Raw genomic sequence first — 16,405 nt, forward strand, 5'->3', positions numbered from 1 at the left:
GTTAATGTTATGGTCAAGAATATCGCTTTTTTATAAACACGATGGTTTGGTTATAAATTTGCATAAGACTAAGCATAAACTAAGTGACAGCTGCCAAAAAAGACCAACTCCAAAAAAGTTTTGCTAGATTGAAAACCACATTCGTGAAGAAAGTAACTCTTATGTATGTCAATTCCTCGAAAATGGTCTAAGTAGAAAGAATAGAATGTATGGGGAAGACTCAGGTCTTCTTGTCAAAAAAGTAAGATTGTTCTTGATAAAATTCGTCACGCCAGTATTTAAGGCCTCAGGCCACTCTAGAGACCGAAAAAATAGATTTTTTAGGATTTTTTCAGTAATACTACAGAATAGACGGATATTCCACGAATGGAATTTTATTTTACAATTTAGATTATTATTTTTTTCAGATCCGCAGCGTTTTTGCGGTAATTTTAATTTTTGAATGGACCGCTACCATACCCACAGCTCCTGATAATTTCATACAAATTTTACGCTAAGGCTAAGGCCTTAACATATTGTGTCAGGCCTTATTTGACAAATTTGGTTTCCCAGTGTGACCAAAAAAATAGATCTATTGAACTTTAAGATACTTCTTTTTTTTGTTTAAATTATTAGCATACGTACCCGTGGCATGATGGCTAGTGCGTTGGACTGCCTACATGGCCCTCATACGGCCAATGATCGTTTATGGTTGTCCTGTGTGGTTCGGCGTTGCCCCTTCCCAGATGGAGAAGTTTCGGGTGTTCGAGCGGCAGTGTTTACGACGCTGTACCGGCTTATATCGAACAGCCGAATCTTCTTATGTGCATTACTATTCCAACGAGGTCCTAGAAAACGGGGCTCGAATCAACAGAATTGACAATTTCGTGATAAAACTCGTTCGAGGTCACATTGCAAGAGCTATGTCTTCGACCAACAATTTAATTTTCGGGGCGTTCTATCCGAACGAAGAGTATTTTGAAAGTGCACGCTTGAGCGGGTTCATTCCACCAGAGGCATTCCTCTTTTTAGACAAATGCGGTCTGATACAGGATAGATTGGCAGTTCCGTTAATCTACCACGTCAGACGAAGAACCGTGGATAGGCGACTCCTGCACAATCGGGACGTCATGGCACAAGGTGGAGCAGAGCTCCCTCGGTTCAGTAGGGCTGTGTCCGAACGGGACCGAACTGATAGGGTGAAGCAGAAGAACCAGTTTTGGTGGCTTCAATCGGCACTTGATAGTGGGTAGTCGGGATGGGGTTTTAAGCCTTGGCCGGCTTACATACTTGTTTAATAGTATTAGGGTTTAGTTTTAAGTAGAATAGGCATGGTGGCACGAAAAGAAATAGAAAAAAAATACAAAAAATACAAAAAAAAAATAAAAAAAAGAACATTAAAAAGAAAAAAAAACAAAAAAAATCAAAGGAAAAAAAAACATGGAATAAAAAAAAAAAAAAAAAAAAAAAACATACAAAAAAGACAGTAAAATATAAAAACAAAACACGTTAGATTTGCTGCTGTGGTTGTTCTAGTTTTAAGTAGTTTATAGGTAGAATAGGTAGTTTAAGTTAGTTTTAAGTTTTATTTAAGGACCTTATTTTAAGTAGTTTTTAAGCAAAAGTAAAAAAAGGATATTGATATTAGTTTTTTTTTTCAAACTTTTCTAATAAATACAAAAATAAATAAAATTTAAATTGAAGTAAAATAGATCTTAGGGCCGAAAGGCATTAGTATTAAGTGTTATAGTTTAGCTTAGAGTGTCCGTATGGGACCATTAAGTTAGTTGTAAGTTATGGATAATTAGGCTAGTTTTATGAATTTTTGTCTAGCTTTAAGATAGGTTTAAGAATAAATTAATAAAAATGAATTTAAAAAAAAAAAAAAAAAGTGCGTTGGACTGTCATGCAAGGGGTCTTGGGTTCAATCCCTGCATGTGTCACCTCAATTTAAAAAAAAAAATAATTTTCGCGGGTACTGCCTCTTGCGAGGAATTGACAAATCCTTCAAGAGTAATTCTTGTCATGAAAAAGTGCTTTCTCAAACTAGCCGTTCGGATTCGGCCTAAAATTGTAGGTCCCTTCCATTCCTGACAACAGTACTCGCATACAGGAATGGTTGAGAGTTGTAAGTCACTAGGCCCTGGTTCACAATGGACTGTTGCGCCACCCCATTTGATTTTTTTTGATTAGCATACATAAAATGAAACTGTAATTTTTGTTGTTTCTGAAGTGAAAGCTAGCTGTCAGATAATTAATAAAAAAAAGATTATTTTTGCTTGGTTTTTACAAAATAAAGTAAATTGCTCAAACTGGAAGATTCAATAGAGAAATAAAGAAAATAATATTAATTCTTTTAAAAATTATTGTAGATTTTAGAAAGTGGTTCAAAGTTTGTTTTGTTATTTGGTTTTGCTTTCGGATAAGTTTTTGACATATTGGGGTATGTTCGTAGATTTGGTCATTCGTGGTTCATAATTGAATTTCTTATAGGTGGCACATTTATATGCAGAGTCGAAAGATCGAAATTGAAATTCTTATGTCAAATGAGGAAGACTTTTGAAGTTTTCTGTAGAGTGGCTTAAGACCTTAAGAGCTATGAAAAGGTAAATATAATGTCAAAGATGACAAAATAAAGGCATCATTATTATTTGACTTTAAAGTTATTTCTCGACTAATTAAGAGTTCTTTATAAAATATAAAAATAGTAATTAAGTTCTACTTTTGGATGTATTATTTATATGAATCAAAGTTAGTTTTGAATCTCTTCCTGGAACAGTAAACATCTTTCTTAAATGCTACCACAAAAATCACGGAAACCTCGTTTTTTGCATAAAATACAAAAATATTCAAGCTACTATAGTACTATAGAACTTGTCCTCCAAAAAACTGTTGCTCTACTTTATGCCTATTATAATTTAAGTTTGACCCCATTTTTCTCTCGAATTTTATTATAAGCATGACTTCATTTATAAATCATCACCATCAAAACTTTATACATAGATACTTTTCTATAACTACTCGTAAGTATACTAAATCTAAATCCAAAAATATCTGTATTATTATATAATATCGATTTCAAATTCTCCCTACAACTGGCTATACTTATCGTGATATACATATACACCCTACCTTACCTTACCTACCTACAAAAATTAATTATTCAAACACAAAAATTAGAAACCCAACCGACATACATACAAACATACAAACGAACAAACTTTGTGTTGCAAACAAATTATACTTCCGTCTTTCTCAATGAAAGTCAAAAAGCGTGTCGCCTCATAATCGTGAGACTTAACCTCATGCATTTCCGAAACTGAAGGTAAAAAAATAAAAATACAAATACGAATACGAATACAGCTGTGTAACATTTCACCCTACTCCATCACAAAAGTTACGAGTCTCTAGATAGGTATACGAATGAGAGGTATTTAATCATACAAGATAGAAATACAAAAATAAAACGATAACAATTATAAATTTCTATGGAGACCTCGTCATCAATTAAAAACGAATTGAGCACAAAACTTAATCGAATCGATATCACTTTTTCTCAACTCGATATATAGTAATTTATATACGAACTACCTTACCTACGGTACAGTAGTAGAGTTATGCACTGCAATGTGAACGAGTTTCCGTGAAATTAGTTTTTAGACATTTTTTTTAGATATTTTTAAATTTTGTACTTCTGGACGAACGTCACTCGTAGACTCTAGTCTACATTCAATTCAGAATCAAATTTGATACAAAAATCCAAAAAAAAAAAACAACAATCAAGTGCTTAATCGAATACCAATTTATTTCATACCTCGATTTTGATACCTATCTACAGCTGCGGTCGAAAAAATAGCTCCATTGAAAATTATCAACTTTATGAAGGGAAAGACTTGATTTGTAATGTTGTTTTGTAAGTCTTCTTTTTCTGTCACCTGTCAATTTTTATTAACTATGGACCAGGTTTTTAAAATGTCTAAGACACGAAAAAACGCAGTTTTTGAGAGCTAAGATAAGACACAACACAGTTCTTAACCATAAAATATATTATAAAGTCATATTAAATCTTCTTTCTTCATTTAAGTGAATTTTTAAGTGAAATTCTTATAAAAAAAAGTGTCCGAATTTTTCAACGAACTGATTTCTTCACTCAAAACAATTAAACCATACAACTTAGAAGCTTGAGACATATAATTCCAAAATGCTGAAATTAGCGAATTCAAGATAGGAACATTTTTTTTAAAGGTAATTGATTCTTATGGCATTGGTAAAGCCTTGTTGCTGGTGATTTAGGTTCAAGCTAGTATTAGCTTATCTACTTTTAGAAAATCTCTGAATTGTTCGTCGATTGCTGGTACTGAAATCAACTGTTCCCAGCATTTGAGGAAAGTACACGCTTCGCTGTCGTTGTATGCAATTAAAAAAATTTAACCAAAAAAATTAATTCCAGTTAATTTATCCGTTACCATCGAGATGCCGCAACTCCAGAAGCCAGCCCACTATATTTTCCGGAACTGCTGTTGTCAATGGACAGTTCAAGGAGATTTCTTTGAACCAATGGATTTCACCTTTGTATGTCCCACTGAGATTATCACCTTCTCAGACCGTGCAAAGGAATTCTGTAAGGCCATTGGCTGCTCGACAGATTCACACTTAACCCATTTGGCGTGGATCAACACACCACGCAAATAGGGCGAACTTGGTCAATTGGACAAGTCAATGAAGGTTGCACGTAACTTTGGTGTATTGGATGAAGAAAGCGGTGTTTCCTTCCGTGGATTATGAATCATCGATGGAAAGCAAAACTTGCGTCAAATTACCGTAAATGACTTGCCTGTAGGCCGCAGCGTGGATGAAACCCTTCGGGTACAGGCTTTCCAATTCACTGATGAGCATGGTGAAGTTTGTCCAGCCAACTGGAAGAATAGTAAGCAAGTGAATTGTTGCCGATCCAAAGAAATCCCAGGAATAAGTACTTCTCTGCCGGGAACTAAGGAGTTGGAATTTGATTGATTTCTTTCCTTAAAAAAATATACTTGCAAATGGAGGAAAACAAAGTTTCCCAGTTGCATTTTTTTGTGTTTTATTTTTGTTTGTTTTATAAATAAAAGTCGATCCAGTGGTTTTCGATGTTTTAGAAAAAAAAACTTTACATTAAGAGAGGCTCATCAAATCCGAATTAAACACTTCTTTCATAGATGTCAAAACTTTTAAGGTAAAACACAACATTCATCTTAACAATTTAAAGTGATTTCTCAAAGTATAAATCTTTGTCTTCCAGATGCTCCTTAAATCGTTTTAGTATTTTTCCAAGTGTTTGGAAATTCACATTCTCGGATTCGAATCCAAACTTCAAAAACTTGTTTGAACGTTTTGTTTTTGTTAAAAACCGTTTAAGCATGAAAAATTAAGCGCTTCCTTAAGATTTTTAGAAGACAGATGAAATCTAACAACTTGTGAAGAATTTTCGACCATTTTATGAATATTGTAAATATTTTAATAGAGATTAAAAACAAGGATTGGAAAACCACCACGAATTTCGATAGTCTCATGTACATTTTTCGAATTATAAAAAGCAATATCTCAAAAACGTGACCTGAACAAAGGTTTAACCAATACCATGGCCAAAATTAAAGATATTAACTTCAAACTAAATTAATTTTATAAAAATATTGTTGTTAACATTTGCTAAACTAATTAGAAAAATCGAATTGACGGCTTTAAAAAAATTTAAACTTAAAAAATAGTAAAATTACAATTTAAATAAATTTGTCAGTATTTACTTAACAGTGTTGACAGTGAAAAGATCTTAAATAATAAACTTCGCCGATGCAAGTTTCAAAGACTCAGTGCTCTGTAACTACTAATATTGAAAAAGTTGTTCGAGAAACGATGAAAATTGAAACCAAATACAAAAGTTTTGTTCCATATTTTATCGTTTTTCGATTAAACCGTATTTCAAGCTTATACAACGCTAATGACAGAATTGTCATGACATATTTATCACTGTATTTTTCTAAAAAAATTGTCATCAATCAATATTTTATGAAGTACGGATTTGTCAGACAAGTGTTACAGATTTGTAGATTGTCACCTGTCAATTTTTATAAAATAAGGACAGGTTTTTAAAATGTCAAAGCAACCAAAAACGACATATTAAATCTCTTTTTGTGCATTTAATTGCATTTTGAAAAGAAATTTTTAGAAAAAAAGTGTCTGAATTTTTCAACGAACTGATTTGTTTGCTTCATAAAATTAAATTAAGCAACTAACATGGTGTAGACATATATTTCTGTAAAGCTGATATCAGCGAAATTTAAATAGGAAAGTAAGTTTTTAGGTTCATGGATTCTTATGGCTTTGTCAGAGCCTTTTTGATAATGATTTACACTTGTCTACTCTTAGAAAATCATCTTTCACAAAGAAAGCTTGTGTATTTTTCACCAATGTTCAAGAATGTCCATTAATTGTCACTGAAGTCAACTTAAATTTAACTTTACATTTAGAGAGACCCTTCGAATCAGAACTAAGCACTTTTTTCATCGATGTCAGAACTTTAAGATAACATAAAATTGTTTGATGATTTAACAAATTATAAATCTTTGTCATTTAGATTCAGCTGAAATCATTTAAGTATTTGAAGCATTTTCTGCAAACTCTTATAAGTTATAGATCTCCATTTGACTCTACATAAAGTTTTAAGAAACTTATAATTCAACGATTTCATTGTTTTGGAGTTAATTTTGAATACTAATTTCGAATCCCAACTTCAAAACTGGATGTGATAGCACTCTTCATAACTTTCCAGTACATTTTTCTCTTTCTGTTAAAAACTGTGAACTCTAAAAAATTACGAAGAATTTTGTGAGATCTTGTCAATATTTTAAATAAATATTAAGATAGGGATTAGAAAACCATCACGAATTTAGATAACCTTAAAAAAACTTAACATGTGTATTTTTTCACAGTCGACTCTTTAACATTTGGTGCCCAAATTTAAGACGAACGGTTCAGTAAACAATCAGCCAACACATGTACGTTCCAGAAACAGAAGATCTGCGAAGACCATCGCCGCGGTCCGTGAAGGTGTACAGCAGAACCAGAGACAGTTTATTCCTCACGGTGCACAAGAACTCGGCTAATCCCAGACTTCAACTTGGCGAATTTTGCGACCGAACTATGGCCTACACCCCTTCAAGATCCAACTGGCCAAGGAGCTCAAAGTTCATCACCATAGACAACTCTGTTTCGAATCATTTGGAAGAGCACCCCAATTTTAGTCGAAGAATCATCTTTAGTGACGAGATGCACTTTTAGATGAATGGCAGGTGATAATGCATCCTCAAAAAGTTACCGTTTGGTGTGGATTTTGGGCCGGCTGCAGCGTAATTGGTCCGTACTTTTCTGAAAACTACGTTATTGAGGCGGTCACCGTCAACAGCCAGCGCCAGCGCTACATAACGATTATAATACATTTTTATGGCCCAAATTAAACCATATGGACCCAGACGACATGTGGTTCAATTAGAACGGCGCTACGTGCCACACATAGATTATGCTGACGATATATATATCTCATGGCAAACAACACGGCATGCTTAAATCAGATGTGTTATTCGCTGCAATTGAATGGAGAGGTGGCTGGCTTAAGGATAAGAACACAAATAAGACCAAATCAATGAACACGGGCCAAAGCACACAATTTATTCTAAGGCAGTGGACCATAGAGGAGGTCGAGCAGTTTAATTATCTGGGAAGTTCTATAGCTCTCGATGGCGGAAGGGAACTGGATGTTAACTGTAGAATAAACAAAGCCCGTAGTGCATTTGGAATCCTTTCTCCTGTGTGGAACTCTAGCAAAATATTGCTACGCACCAAGATGAAACTCGTCGAATCCAACGTCTAATCGGTGCTGTTATATACTTCTGAAAAATGGAAATGCTCTGCCAACATCAAGCAAACTACAAGCTTTCGTTAACCATTGTCTGCGATCTATTCTGAAGATCTGGTGGCCGCAAACCATTTCTCACGGTGAGCTGTGGAATAGGACCGGACAGAAAAAACTAGACCTATAAATCATGCAACGGAAATGGTTCATAGGCCATGAACTGAGGAAACCGGCAACAATATAGCAAAACAATCGGTCCAATGGAATCCCCAATGTAATAGACGCGTTGGAAGACCAAAGACAACTTGAAAGTCATTAGTTTTGAAGGAGACTCGGTCTCAGGGTATTGCTTCGTGGCCACAGCTGAGATCAGTTGCAGTGAATCGGGATAGGTGGAAGGATCTTGTTGCTGCCCTATGCTCCTCCTAATGGAGCGCTGCTGTACTTACAATCGGAAAACCGATGATCTAAAGGGAAAATAACACAGGCTATCGCTCAAATTTTAGCCGAATCTATGCGGAAGAGTTATTGAAAGTTGAAAAACTCGGATCCGTGCCACCGTAACAAGAATCCATGTTAATTTGGTAAGAATTAATTGTTTACTCAAATATCTTGGCAAAAATTAAAGATAATTACTGCTAACTAATTTAATCTTATAAACAATTGGTAAGGTTTTTAGAAAAATTTCATACAATAAATACAAGCTTAAACTAATAGCACGACTCGAATATCTTGATAAAAAAGATTAATCCCATTTAAATTTTGCTGTTAATATTTATAAACATTTCAAGTCAGTGTTTCTTAGAAAACTTAAAGCTCTACCAAAAATACTTAAATGAAATTGTAGATTCTCTTTAAATTTCTTAAATGGGAATAAATTTACTTTTAGCGGGCACCAATGGGAAGTTGTCAGTGTTGGTTGTATCCCAGCTTCTTTTTTTCTATAAAAACCGGACAGCGCCTGAATAGAGCTTTCACCCCGTTGACATCTTACAACTGGTTGCTCGATTCCCAGAATCTTTTTAACAAAAGACCCGTGTTTTTTATCGTGTCTTGGCTTGCATCAAGCGATTTTCAATCGAGTTAAAGTCTGGCGACTGGCTAGGTTATTCCTTGGCTAGGTTCTTGGTAAACTTTCAAGTCGTTTTCCTGTTGGAAGAATCACTTTAATAGCATCCTTTAAGATGCCTTAGGCATCATTCCATTCTCTAAACGTTAACATTTCCTTCATCGTTATTTTAAAAACAGATCCAAATCCTTGTACTAGCTCCTCCACGTTTAATAAATTTGGATTTTTATTTGAAGTTAAATTCGTTCGGAATTGGGACAAGTTCTACGACACAATTTTGCTTTCATCTGTCCACAAAACATTCATGCTAAATATATCAGGTTTAATGTTTTTGACCACAACTGTAAATACTCAAACGAACCAAATATACAAAAAGATACTTTCTAGCACACTAAACACGAAATAAAAGTACCATATGCGTCTATAACCATATCGAGGAACCTCCTAGCGCCCCACGCGCTGCTGCTGGCAGACTTGCTTACAACAAGCTTATTGCATAACCCTTAAAAACTCTCGAATCCAATGCAATGCATAAAAAGAAACACACACCAAATGGCAGAGTGGTGACTGGTGATGGTGAGTGGTAAAGAAGAGAGGTGAAGAGAGAAAAGGAGAGAAATATATAGAATGCTTAAAGAGAGAGAGAGGGAGTTGTTGATCGGAGTATTTCGGGACGGGGGAGCTTATATGTATTAGGCGCCATGCTTAGAGTTCACAATTTTATTTTATAGTTACTGGATTTTGTATCTTTTTCGGTTTTTGTTTTGATTCTGATTGTGAATTTTCTTCCCATGCTTGCTTCTTCGTGTATCTTTCAACAAACTTACCACATGGTAAGAAAAAAAAACACAACACAACAGAAATCCAACAGAGGTGAAGAATTATAAAGATTTGTAAGAAAGAGAGAGCGTGTGTGGCATGCAGCAGAACTAATAATTTATCAATATGAAGAAGTGGATGATGGCTTTGGGGCTAACGTCTCTCGTCGTGGTTAACCAAGTGGGCTGTGTTCGATGAGTAGTTTTTTTCTTGTTTGGTCTCCATTTAAAGAGCTTTGATCTCCCACCGATGCGATGCGATGGTGATGATGGTTGCGTCGTCGTCGTCTTAGTCGGACTATGGTTTTCTTTTATTTCGATATGATTACCTGAATTAAGCGAATTTCTTAACGAAAGAAAAAACAAAACAACACTTAACAAGCTATAATATTCGATAAGTTTATGTTTTGTGTGGTTTTTTGAGGGAAACTAATTTTGTATTGCGTGACCAACGCCTCGTCTAAAGGTAATATAACTAGGCTCTCGGGTAAGTTGTCGGTCGGTGTTGCCGCCATTCTCCGGAGGCCATTCGATTGACTTTCTAAAATAACTCCTCTCAACGGACTCGGACTGTTTGTTTTCTTTCACCGTCATCGATCTCTATAGAGTTGCAGTTCAGTGAAAAAGAAAAATACCAATCATACCAGACCACTTCTCCAATATCGACGTTATGCACCAGCAGTAGCAGAAATGGCCAGCAGCAGCCGGTAGTGTAGAGCTCAGTTTACTTGCAGGGCAAACAAGAAGCTGGCAGGGCAATCCATCCTAAAACAGTCTACTCATAGCCACGCAAACTGTTATTATGCACCTTTGCCTGCTGCTATGACCATTCACTTTTTCTTGATAATTTTGAAATTCGAAGTGCATCGGTTAACACGAGGAAGTGAGATTATTTTTCAATTTTGTGGTCAGTTTTTTTGTTTCTTTTTGGAAGCCATTTTGGGAGTCGATATGCTTTGCAACAGTCAGTTACATAAAATGATTCGTCTTTTTGGTCATTAAGGTCTTCCATTAATCATCAAGGTCAAGTGAAATCTTGAAAAAATAGTGCGAACCACTTTGAAATCAGATACAAATTTTCTCTTTGTTGCATAAATAGATACAAGATACAAAGCAAAAAAAAGAGAGATTGTGCAGATAGTTTCTTTTTAATAACAACAAAATACAAAAGAAGAAGATACTTAGATACAACACTCGTTATTGTAGTTTTGTATAATTTCTAAATTTGTTAGTTTTATTATTTTTTTTAATTTTTGGGAGAGAAAGAGATTAATTGGGATTAATTTAGACATAAAGGTTGAAAGAAAGAAAGAAAGTATATAATTCAAATAGCAATTTTAGATATCGTTCAAGATTCAAATTGGGTGGTATAGGCTACGATACATGAAGCTAATTTGTTTCACCGATATTTTTGTAGGTGTAAGATAATTATACAAAAAGTGATTGGATGAGGAGGATCTTCTTTGATCTGTATCAAATTTGAAAGGGCAAAAGTGAAGTTTATGGAGAAATAAAATACAATTACTTTTTGGAAAGTTAGAAATGTGGAATTGGGGATTGAGTTGCCTTTGAAAGAAATTTTTACGTTTTATGTGCAATGGTTTTCTCTGAAATATGTTTTACATTGATCTCTAATTTCTAATGAAATGAACAATATTGGTTGCTCTAGACTCACTTCCTTAAGGAGATAGCCCCCTCAAGAGCCCCCAACGAAGCATCGGAGACATACGAATTTTAAGATATTTGTTAGTCACACTTAGGCCAGCTTAATGGCCCATTGTGATACCACATGAATCTTGAGGCTTCCTCCTAAGCTCAACGGAACCAGCTTGAGTCCCTTACGAAACGTGAGAGGCTGATTATACCGATATGATATAGATCGTTTAGATCGTTAAAGAAGAATTCTCCTAGGTAATTCTTGCGTTTTTGAGCTAGAGCAGGGCATGTGCAGAGAAGATGAAGAACCGTTTCTTCCTCGTCGATAAAGCTTCTGCAAAAGTCATGCCTAGTCTCGTAGCGTGTTTTCCTATTAGACAGTTTCATTATCCAATGTTGGCCAGATGTTTTTTGTGACTTGACACGTGGTGATGTTGTTCCACCTGGTGCCTTCCCTCCTCACAGCGACGTTTTGCATTAGCAGCAATTTACAAGTAGCGATTGGTATGCCAGTACTTGCCAAACGTGGTAGGATGGAATGTACTGTACCGTTCCTGGCGAGTTCATCTGCCTTACAGTTACCTGGAATATCTGTATGGCCCGGCACTCAGCAAGGAAAGCAACCATAGTGAACTCTTTATGATGGAGGGAATATTCGATAGTGCGTACTAAAGTGTGTAACGCTGTTTCCACCGATTTACCTTTACAGTAGGCATGTTGAGACGAAGACAGAAGTCTTCTATCAATACTTTCCCTTAAATGGATATCAATCAATCTTTCCAAGGTCTTAAGAAGGAATGATGATAGACTTATAGGTCGTAGATCTTAAGGATTGACTTGGGAGCATTTACCTGCTTTAGGTATGAAAACAACTTTAACTTCTCTCCATGCCGAGGGAACATGGACCAGGTAAAGACAGCTGGTAAAAATTGCCTCAAGGATTGGTGCAATTATATCAGAAGTCTTTTGTAACTCGGCTGGTATTATTTCATCTGGTCCTGCAGATTTAAATGGTTTGAAGCTGTTGAGAGCCCATTGTAGCTTATCCCTAGTGATCAGACCTTGTGGATATGTTGTATTTGAACTTGAACGTAAATAATTATTGCAAGTTTCGGTAAGATAACTACCAGGAAAGTGAGTGTCCAATAGTAAGTTCAGCGATTTATTACTTGAACTTGTCCAGGAGCCGTCTGCATTTTTTAAGCAGCTTGGCATAGCTTGACTAGTTGAAAGAATTTTCCTTAACCTAGAGGCTTCGGAAGTTTCTTCTATCGTACCACAGAAAGATCGCCAAGAAGATCGCTTGGATTTCCTTAATGCCTTCTTGTAGATTCTTAGGGATTCTTTGTTAGATTCCCAGTGAGAGGCTAGTCTTATCTTTGCCGCAAAGTGTAAAAACTTGACACACAAGTAAGCTCTTAAAGTTAAAACACTACTGGTTTCCGAAAAAATGTATACTCTGTCATAGGAACACGAATGTACAGGGTTTTTCAACAGGAACGCTACAAAAGTAGATTGTTGGGACAGAAAACGACGCCATTTTTCTTGTCGCTCTTTTGACATTTCTCTTCAGTAAGGTTTGCCATTTCATTATGGAAAGATAGACGAGCCAACAACGATTCGAAATTATACAAAATTTACCACCGAAATCGGAGTCAGTGGCCTCAACGTTAAGAGCGTTACGTCCATTTTTTTCGAGAAATGATCTTTGCCTACATCTTTACAAGTTTAAATTGACGGAGGAACTGAAACCGCTTGGCCACCAGAAGCATCGTATGTTTTGTGAATTGGACTGATCAACAACTTGAAAATGATACGGATGTTCATCGAAAAATCATCTTCAGCGATGAGGCTCATTTCTGACTGAATGGCTTCGTCAATAAACAAAATATGCGGTATTGGTCAGGCAGCAATCTACACGTACTCCATGAGTTATCATTGCATCCCGAAAAAATTACGGTTCGGTATGGTTTATGGGCCGGCGGCGTTATTGGACCGGCACGTTTCTGTGAATCGGGATCGCTACCATTTAATGATAACCAAGTATTTTTGGTCCCAATTGGATGGTATGGACTTGAAGAACATGTAGTTCCACCAGGACGGGTGGCGCCACAAGCCACACAGCAAATGTCACAAGCAATTTATTGGAATCCAAGTTTGGGGAACGTGTTAACTCACGAAATGGTCCAGTCGTTTGGACGCCTCGGTCGTTCAATTTGACGCCGTTGGACTTTTTCCTGTGGGGTTACGTCAAGTCTATGTTCTATGCTAACAAGCCAGCGACGATTGATGAACTTCGTACGAATATCGAACTTAAAACTGCAGCAGTATCGGCCGATTTATTCTTGAAGACCTTCGAAAATTGAGTTCAGTTCCATTCTTAATGGCATCGAACGTACTCGTACTATCCAAAACCGTTTTTGTTTTATTTAAAAAAAAAAACTTTTGTTATGCTCTTATTGAAAACCCTAAACAAACCTTTGAACAGATTTCTAAAACAAAGAACAGCGATTTTGAAATGCAAAAAGCTTCGAAAAATGCTCATAAGTCTTAACAGAGCCATCGTAATCGTTATCTCGAGCCATTCTTGTATCTTGCCCGACCGACCCCAGGCTCCGAATATTCATGTCTCTCCCGAAATACGAGTACTTCCAAATTTTAAGCTAAAACTCAACACACATAACGTTGAACAGTTCCCTTATCGAATAAGCAAAAAGGCGTTTTTTTGAGACTTTTTGAGGGATGTAAGACCACTAATTTTTGAAACTTGTAGGCTTTGGCTATAGAGATTTTTGTTGTTTATAGAAAATAAGGAATTAAGAAGAGGCCATCTAGCGGTTTCTTTTCAAATCAGAAGTTATTTTTACACTGACAGTTGTCAACTTCTCGGATTAGGACATTTTTTAGCTCCACAACTTGTTCTTTCTTAAGTTAGTTCTGTGTAGCTAAAACAGTGTGTTGTTTGAAAGGAAGTTGTTGAAGCAAGTATGAACAAAAAGCTTGTAAGACTCTTATGTTGGTGGACAATACTCATTATGCATGTTGTCAAACGAACAAAAGATCACCATCCACAAATCAAAATTTCACGCACAAGCCTGGAATTTGATTCGCTTAGCTCTATGATGACCGAATTATTAAATTATCTTTTATAAATGGATTCAAATCATTTATATATCTTAGTAAATTCCTATACTACTGGAGTACAATACAAAATAGTTTGCATACGTGATTTTACGATGTGACTACCAGTCATCAAAGGGTTATAAAAAGATACAACCGACTCAGAATTTAAAAGCGCCCGAGCATCTGTTCCTTTACAGCTTTGAAATTCAGATCTTACAGCAGTTTGAATTGGATTTTAGACCGATTTTGGTAACTTTAATTCCCACATTCGGAGCTCGGAAGACTACCACTTAACTGTCGATAAGCCATTGCACCCACAGATAGGCACAATTTGCTGCAGATTTTGACTCCTCACAAATGAAGCTGGAAGGAATATTTCGTCAATGGTGAACCATACAGAACCCTGTTAACTGACATTTGTTTAAACTAACATTGGAGACACGAGCGCAATACCACTCACAACAAAGTTCTCAAATCGTTTTGGCGCTATCAATTGGTGGCCTCGGAGCTGCGACTAGTCTCTATTGGATATTTCAACAATCCAGAAAAGAATAAAGTATTTAACGCCTTAATCATCTAAGCAATCTATGGGTTAAAGTCCTAAAATCAATTCAAAATGCATGGACAAATTTAATCCTTTAAGAAAACATGTTTCTCAATTTTTCAACGAACTGACTTTTCTTCTCAAAAAATTTAGGCCTTTCAACTTAAGCGATGTATATGTTTATTTTTTGTAAGCTGATATCAGCGAAATGAACATAGGAAAGTTTTCTTTGAAAGATATTAATACTTATGGCAGTGGAAGGGCCATTTTGCCGATGGTTAAGTTCTAAGCTGAAAAGTATATTTTACAAATAAATTCTTAATAACGTTTTCCAATTGTCAAGTATGTAGAACTTTAGTACTGAAATCAACCTTAGATTTACTATTAAGCTAAACGCCAATCAAATCAGAATTAAATCTTTTTCATTGAGGTCAAAGTGTTTCCAACTATTAAACTAGATCTATGAAGCAACAAACAACTATTTGCAAAAAGACTTCATGGAAAAACATCATGTCAAAAAATTAATTATGTGTGAATTTAATGTAAATTTGATTTATTTTACGGCATTTCAAGGGTATGGTTCTAAGATGAAAACATTAATTTGAAAGAAGGTCAAAAAACCTAACATTGAGATATTTTCAAATTCTTCCCATACTTATTAAAAATTCATAAGCGATTTCCAATTTTAGTTGAAATTATTTACGATGAGTTCTTTACTCAAAAACATGTTTGGCTTCACAGTAACCAGAAAGGAACTTCAGTTTTTTTGGTGAATAAAAAGTATAGGCCTTAAATGGCTCTCTTCTGGCATTTCACTGAAATAAAAGTCAGCTCTAAGATAAAACTTTGAACCACTCTGTAAAGATTCAGTTACAGTTTACAACTTAAGTTGATAATGGTACCTATAGTTCATACCGGTAAAAGTGTTTTATAAGATTATGAAAGTTCGAAAGTCAATCGTTATGAACCTAGACATTAGGTTGGTATAGTATTTGAACATCATCAAAATTCATTTTCTTTTCGCACAAAAGTACTCATTGTGCAAAAAACTATACTTTCCTATTTAAACAATTTTGCAATCCCATATAACTTGAATTTTATTATCTTTCGAAAAACCAACCAAACAATCATCAACACACAATTAGTATGGTGTCAAATCGTTTGTTTCCCATTCAGATCGACCGACGTTGACGACGACGAACGCATGATGTTGATTATTATCTAACCGGCCTGGCTTTCATTTTCTCAAAACTAAAACTTAAAAAAAAAAAAAAAACTAAAATTCGAAGTGAAATGTTACATTTACAACCAATCCTACTGCCGCTGCT

At 35.4% G+C, this 16,405-nt stretch overlaps 1 protein-coding gene and 1 pseudogene across 4 annotated transcripts in view; one reads left to right on the forward strand and one right to left on the reverse strand.

Annotated features, from left to right (window-relative positions):
* Window positions 1-16,405, reverse strand: part of LOC129953797 (protein roadkill) — a 448,090-nt gene that overhangs the window by 86,179 nt on the left and 345,506 nt on the right. The gene's annotated exons all lie outside the window — the stretch shown is intronic.
* On the forward strand, window positions 4,453-4,951 carry LOC129953803 (peroxiredoxin 1-like; annotated as a pseudogene).

The sequence above is a fragment of the Eupeodes corollae genome, chromosome 1, assembly GCF_945859685.1.
Source record: "Eupeodes corollae chromosome 1, idEupCoro1.1, whole genome shotgun sequence".
NCBI lineage: Eukaryota > Metazoa > Arthropoda > Insecta > Diptera > Syrphidae > Eupeodes > Eupeodes corollae.